Source organism: Diadema antillarum, unplaced genomic scaffold, assembly GCF_040938485.1.
Source record: "Diadema antillarum isolate AM-2024a unplaced genomic scaffold, OU_Dant_1.0 scf00000165, whole genome shotgun sequence".
Taxonomy (NCBI): domain Eukaryota; kingdom Metazoa; phylum Echinodermata; class Echinoidea; order Diadematoida; family Diadematidae; genus Diadema; species Diadema antillarum.
The window spans coordinates 675,241-683,218 of NW_027271054.1; positions in this window are offsets into that span (position 1 = coordinate 675,241).

The following is a 7,978-nucleotide window of genomic DNA, read 5'->3' on the forward strand; positions in this document are numbered from 1 at the left end:
TCAACAACCCGCTAAGTCAATGCACGGAAGTACAAAGACCCTCATTTCATCATCCAATTATCGTTCTGAATTATACCTGTTTTGGGGTGTCGTGGCAACAATATAGCTGTCAGGAGAATAATACAAAGTAGGGCAGTGGATAATAACTACATATCAAACCCTTTCAGAATGATTTTTATCTCATGATTGGGTTGATTTAATTTAATATACGCCACATTGTACTTCCACATCCATCATCATCAAAAAAAGTTATAACTGCCAAAATTGCAAGAGAAATTATGTCAAGCTCCTGGCTGCCTTCGTCATCAAAATAAGTTGATAACCATAAACACTAGAAAATAAATATCAATGCCTAGCTGAGAAGTTTCCGACAAAAATAATTAATTTTCCAACCATCTGTATCACCAAGGACCCAGCATACTCTGGATTGTCCTAAATACTGTAAAAACTGTTCAAAGTATAAAGCACTGGAAATTGACCAATCCATTCTGGCTTCAGGCAAAAAAAAAGAAAGAATCAAAATCTGTTTGACATGGGAAGGTTGAAATTGTTTGTTGAATAACATTATTTTATATCCATTACATTTTCTACCCACCTAAATGGAACAACAATCTACACAAATCCCACATTGTATACAAGAAAATCAGATAGATCTAAAGAAAAACAATCAGTATAAAAAATTGTAAATTTCAAGTAATACATCAATCATGATTTTAGAATAAAAGAGCTTGATAGCTTTCAACTCCTAACATCCTTTTTTTCCCTTTCTACTGATTTCTCTGCACTTTGTATGAAGTGTCTACATTTATAAACCTCTTTTGAGGGCAATCTCATCAAAAAGTAATGGATGTTGTGATAACACTAACAGAGAGGGGGAGAGAGAGAGAGAGAGAGAGAAAGAGTCACTCAAACTAATTGGGGACACAAATGCTTCTTCCGGAATTTCCCACCAACATCTTAATCAGCCGGAGTGGTTAGCGCCATCTTTCACAAACTTTTCTCAAGCGGGATTTGCGACGAGGGGATGTTGTGCATCCAGAAAGGCGGATGAGGTCCGACAATGGTATTCCCTGTCCACCGATTCAGGCCACCGACGATGGGATTCGCACGTGTACCGAAGCCTGATCTTCACAAGAAGTGACCGGGGCAATTTTGATCGTTTTGCCAAATCCGTTTCCCAGACACCCAGCAATTGCCCAGGGTGTGGAGCACGCAACTTTCCTGTGTGGCACCGTAATGCTCTTTTACATGACAGACAAACAAGCTTTGCTATGTTTTGTTTTGCATTCCAATTATCTTTTTTTTCTTCTAATTCTTAGGGGGAGGACTAAACGTTACTAATACAGACATCATCTCTTCACTGAGAAACATGCAAACATGATAAGATGGTTTGCCAAACTTTCCCAGGCGGATAAAGTCCTCAGAGGTATGCCTGATGTCGGAAGAACTCCATGTCATGCCATGCCTTCACTTAATCTCACATGAAACAAGCCATTTCGTTCCTTTCCTTCACAAGACTACACTTCATCTCTGAGAGCAATTGCTTCCCACGTCATAAGCAGTGATTCTAGTGAAACACTGAAAATTATCGACATGCAGAACATCACTTGAAACCTTAAAGGAATCTGGCAATAATGTAACATTTATGGCCACCACAACATCAATAAGTCATGACTGCAATCTAACAGTACACGTAATAGCTGCTTGGTCATGTACTGATCACATCAAATGTTGTACCTGCTAGTGTCATCAGGCTAAACCATAATCAAACTTTGGCAACAATACCAAAATAATGGCATTTGAACAGCTTTATGTTATAGCTAGGATCTATGGGCTATCAAAATAGCTACCTTGTTCATGTGGCAATAACATCCAATGAACCATCGATTTGCAATATGTATGTACATAATTTAAAAAAAAAGAATGTCCTTCCTTGCACATTCAATGTGACATCATTTCCTCTGTCTTTGAAGCCATATAAGTGTATATTGTCTGGAATCAAAGAAGAAAATGTTTTATTTCATCATAAACTTTGTGGCATATCTAGTGAGAAATATGAAAATATATTCACATAATTATATGCTTACATACAATGTATGCATTCACATTATGTACCATGCATAGTGAACAGTCGTATCTACAATAATGTCATATTTGATGGTCATAGATTTACTAAAACTCGTCTGGCTGATTTTCATCTTGGTTTGGTTGTTGTTGTCTTTTTGTGTGTGTGTCATTGCTCTCAGGGTAAAAAAGCAGAACAAAAACAAACGTACATGTATATGAATAACTCTGTCCTATAATGGTAGTTGGTACATTGTAGCTCAATTACAAGGCAATCTGCACTGCACTTCAAAATATACAATTCTTGAATTAAAAGTCTGCTTTGAATCATTATCAATATGACTGTTACAAAATATATACAGCTGTATGTTTACATTTCAAACATGGGGGATATTCTTTGTCTGTTGTGGTAATATTCTGAGAATGCTGCCCAAATACAAATTTGATTAATTCAATGCACTTCAAATTTATTCAGTAATCTTCATTAAACCACTGAAAATGGAAACAGAATGAACAAACAAAAAACAGATGTATATAATGCCTCCGGCACCACTTCGTGGCGGAGGCATAAAAAGCAAAAGAAAATGAGGGTGCTAAGGTAACCAGAAATTAAGGAATTCCTTTTATCAAATCCATCTTACACTCCATGAATATCAGCAATTTTATGCATTACACCCAAATATTTGAACAAAAATGTATGGTTAACAAGCTCTAATCACATTCAGAGTAATGTAGAAAAGAATAAAAATGATTGCAATGGTATTATCTATTACTTTTTTCATACAATAATATTACAGGCAACCATCTCTCTATATTTTTCTTTTCTATTTTTCTTCCAAGCAGTTCACAAACATGTACCTCTGTTTAGAGATATCCAACTGTTCATATGTATCCATGAGTAACGAGTCATCTTTCCCTCATAAACCTTTATGTTTATCTCTTGACTTGACTTTACATCTTTCTCTCCCCCTCTCTTTACCGAGAGAGGGGAGAGAGGGAGAAAGAGAGCAAGCAAATATTGCAGTAAACTCCATAGCAGTACTGTCACAAGATAGTGTATTTGTACTTACCTTGCACTGTGTTTCCCAGATAAGCTTGTATAATCACATTTTACAGAGGGTTAACTTTCTCACCTGCACCCCCAGAGGGCCTCCTTCCATCAGCACCCTTTTTAATCTAACCCCATCCTGCCAACAACAATCCAACCCACACAATTCTGACATTGCTGTCACACTCCAAATCTATACCCCTCCCCCCATTATTATCATGTCAAGCATGCTGTAAATATCTTTATCGTTGCCACCTGTCAATCTTGAAAGTTCAGAAAGGTATCCAAAGTAAAGGATGGCACGGCAAGGTAAGAAAAGGGGTGGAGGGGTGTTTCGGTTCATCAAACAAGTGAGGAAGAAATTATTTATGTAGACAGCCACCAAAAGTGTAAACTGGAGTTCAAGTGTGGGTTTTTGTGTGGTGGGTTTTTTGTTTTGAGGTTTTGTTGTTGTTGTTTTTTTCTCCTGCAAGGCTAAGTACACTCATGCATGACCAAATTCCATCAGATAAGCCATTTTTAGTACATAGTGCATAATAGTGCATAGCCTAAGGAAATGCTTCAATTCGTATGCACTGACATGCACCTTCAATCTACTAGTATACAAATGATGCACAGGATAGAGTGCGTTAGTGAAGGCGTATAGTGCACTCGAGGGTATTTACAATTGTGAAACATGCACGAGGCGAAGCCGAGTGCATGTTGTACTACATTGTAAATACCCGAGAGTGAGCTATACGCCTCCACTAGCGCCACGAAATAATCCTGTGCATCATTTGTTTTATAAAATGGGTCGAAAATTCGAAAACTACCAGCATTTTTCAGCGTTTTTCACGTACCTTTGTGGGTCAAGACGTCCGAAGATGTTCGTCCCAAACATTTACGCACGTCGCACTCGGAAATCCCGCACATATAAGTATGATGGGGGGTTGGGTTTCCGGACACTTAAGTTCCCGCATGAAAACTTACTTATTTTACATAGAATATGCACCCTTTACCTTAAAGACTTGGATAGACTCCTCATATAGGCCTACTAGACAACATACTTTGAAAACGGCGTGAGAATTAACCTGCTAAATCATTGGATTTGCCCTTCAAAGTGACTCCATGTACGCGTCCGGTCCCACAACGCTTGGTCTACTGTACTGTACGTATAAGAGTATACATATGCCACACATGTTATGCACAAGGGAAGAAAGGTCGGCGGCCGGCAGCCCGAACTAGAAGTAACAATTGTTTGCAGGATTGACAGCGCGTATGCATGTAATTCAAAGGAGCCGCCGCGCGCACAGACGATCGGCAATAGGATTTAACACGCAGTGCAATGGGACTGAGTAACCAAAGCACACGTGACTCATTTCAGCGCTTCCTATTGGCTACATTCTTGACCCCATTTTATAATGGAATATGAATGATGTTGACACTGAGCAATGTTTACCACATTCACTGGGACAATGCAATGGGTGAAAGACAAGGCAGTAGTAGGCGGGGAAAAAATGCCAAATGAGGCATTTGTAAGCACAACTGACAACCACAATAAGTCACATTTCTCCACTAAATTCTTGTGCACTATTATTTGGTAGCATATCCTAAAATCATTTTCTTGTGTTTGCTGATTTTGTTGTTGTTGCTATTGTTCTTAACCCTGACTTTGCTATCACATGTATTTCCAATATAGACACATGCCCGACTACACCTGGGACTAGTCTTAAATGGGTTAATGAAGTATTTGCATTTGACAACCTACTGAGAGCACAACTTTAAAGGAGAAGTCCGGACGATTTTGAAAAAATTAACCAAAATCTACATAAATAAAGGACCATAATGACTAAGTTTCATTGAAAAAGACCCTCCCAACTCGCCACAATCGATTTTTTAGCATCACTAATTTTGAATCGTAACCGTTCGATTTCTGTACGCCGGCGAGAAAGATCACGTGACAGCGTGACGTTTCCTCCTCACATTGCTTTTTGCTTGGAGCGTCAGCTGGCTCAGGGGAGCCCTGCTTGAGCAACGGTGATACGGGCCAAGCAAGCGGTAGTAGCGTACCGCTCAACAGTCTCTGACCACACAGCGGATGCACACGGCATGATCTATCGCTTCATTAAAAAAATGCCGATGCGTCAAGTGTTAGGGTGTTGTCAATACTTCAACTTTACTAGTAAGTCTTCAAATTGAAGAAATATTTCGATTTTAAATTGATATCTATCCACGATACTACCTTTACATGATCCTGAATGCTACAACACGCAGCCCGATTACGCTGTGTGTATTGGGCTGCTGGTCTAGTTACCGGCGCGGCGCGGCGGCGGTACCAAGCTGGCGCTGGCGTTTCTTCCTCGGTTCAAGTTACATGTATACTGTCGTATTTTATCACCGTCAGACACACTTTTCAACAGTCTCGGACAACAAAAGAGGCAATAATTCTGACATTGACAGACTGATTTCAGATTGTTCACACTCAGAAGTCGAAAAAACGATCGCGGATTGTGATAGCACTTGGCAGCAGCAGACGTAAATGTATGCCTGCACAGCCCGACAACAGCTAATGCATTGTAAGTGATGGGGTGGACACTAATAAGTACGGCAGTATTATAATACATACATATTTCAATTTAAACGAAAATGTTATAGCATTGCAACTATTTTACATTAATCTTCGAAGATTTTATATAGATATATAACGAAGATTATTTGAATAAAGGAATACAGCGTTTGGCAACAGCACTCCTAAATCGGTGTACGGTCTCCTGCAGTAGCGCCGACAAGGCACACCTATGCAGGCATGCAGATACCGCCCGCAGTCAGCAGTGCAATGGGAGATCGATGCGTAGCTGGGCTTCGCTCGCGGTGCTCTCAGCTGAGGAAACTGCGCCCGATACGTCACGCGCAATGCATCCTGGGACAGATAGTACGAAGGGCAGCTCGCGATGGATTCGAACATGAAGAATTACCTTATTTTAAAAAAAAAATCATAGTAAATGTATCTGATGGTCTTTTCTCGTCGGGAAAAGGGTAATAGGCTCATGAAATATTGTTCTTTACACACGAAACGGCTGATAATCGTCCGGACTTCCCCTTTAAAGGGAATGTACAGTACTGGTTGAGGTGCGAGTCAGGTTTATAACATTTCTACGTGAGATAATGAGAAACCTCTTATGAAATATGAAAGAGCATGTAATTTTAAGAAGGATTCAACATTTATTTGATTAAAATTGGTTTTCACATGGCTGAGATATCCAAAAAAGTGATAATAATAAAAGGCGACAGGCCATGCCTTTTATTAGGATCTCTTTGTTTCACCTTGTTTTGGGATATCTCAGCCATTTCAAAACCGATTTTCATCAAATAAACTTTTGATACCCCTTAGAATTGCATGCTCTCTGACATCTCATAGAGTGGTTTCTGAATATCTCACAAAACGTTAAAAGCTAAATCCTTACCTCAACCAGAACTGTACCCACCCTTTAAGCTAGTTTAAAGATCAGCCATTCACAACAGTCATTGCTAGGAGCTGTACTGAATTTGAATGCATTTAATATTTGCCAGTGTGTATGATTATATTTATGACAATAAATAATGGAATGATATAGGCCATTGGGTCAAAATATCAATGGTGATAGCCTGAAAAGGGTTAAGGCCAAAGGTCACGCATGAAATCTAAAGCCATACTAAAGCCATACCAGTAATTGTTTCAAATATTCGATGGTATACACTATAGAGAATACAAGATATCCAAAACAGTCCACTGGTAAAAGAGTGGAGAAAACGCACTTATCATTCTTGGACATGTATATCTGCACTTTGTAAGTCACTCATCAATTTTTCCCTGGCTAGATTTCCATATCGAAACCAATCCTTTTTCTGTTAAACTTTGCCCACAGAAAGAGAGAGAGAGAGAAAGAATTGAAGGGACAAGAAGTGGGTCAAGTCAGGAATGTCAGGTTCAGATAAATAACGTCATGAGATAGACTCTTTGCAACACAACCCTGGGCATTTTGGGGTGATACCAATCCTTGAGCAAATATAAGTATGAAATTCCACCATCATAAAGCTTCTACTCTCCTTTCTCTCCACCCCTCCCCCCCCCCCCCCCGAGAAAAAATGGAGTCTCCTGGAATAAATTTACAACCATTACCTAGTGAACAGAGTGCAAGTTGCTGTGTACCAAACAGGTTTCAAGAATATCTTGGGGGGAGGGGTTCAGTGATGGCAATATTCCTGTTATAATCATGTTTACATTGTGATTGAAATGATAACAACACCTACTACAAACTGTGGCTGGAAGCATTTTCTTCCTTTAAACAGAAACAATATAACTAGATAATTTGGCAGTTTTAGATGCTTGATATGTGGTTGGAACTCTTTAAAACCATCTCTCCCTCTCGTCCCATTCAAATACACCTGAAAATCAATGTTTTTCAAAAATCCAAGTTAAAATTGTGATGCAAAAATCAGTCCATCCTGATTTCTTCTTTATACCCTCACAATAATTTGCCTCAGCAGTGTGTGTGAATGGCACGTGAAAGACTTTTTAATCCCATAATGCAATATGCCACAGTAAGTCCACACACCAGATCGCCAGGGGTCGTGCTCCAATCAAGATTGTAGGCATGTGCACTTCGCTGGCAGCCAAATTGTATTTTCTTTGGCCATATGTGAACAGAGATGCCTAAAATCGATTTTTGCAATGTGATTCCATATCCCATTACTTAATTGTATGTGAATGGGCCTGATGTTCCTCCCCCCCCCCCCCCCCCCCCCCCTCCCTTTCTCTCTCAGTTTACCCATTTCAGATACCACTTGACCTGGATAACAGGTATCATTGAAGGGTCAACAGCAATATCGTTGGAATTTGGAGCCGGT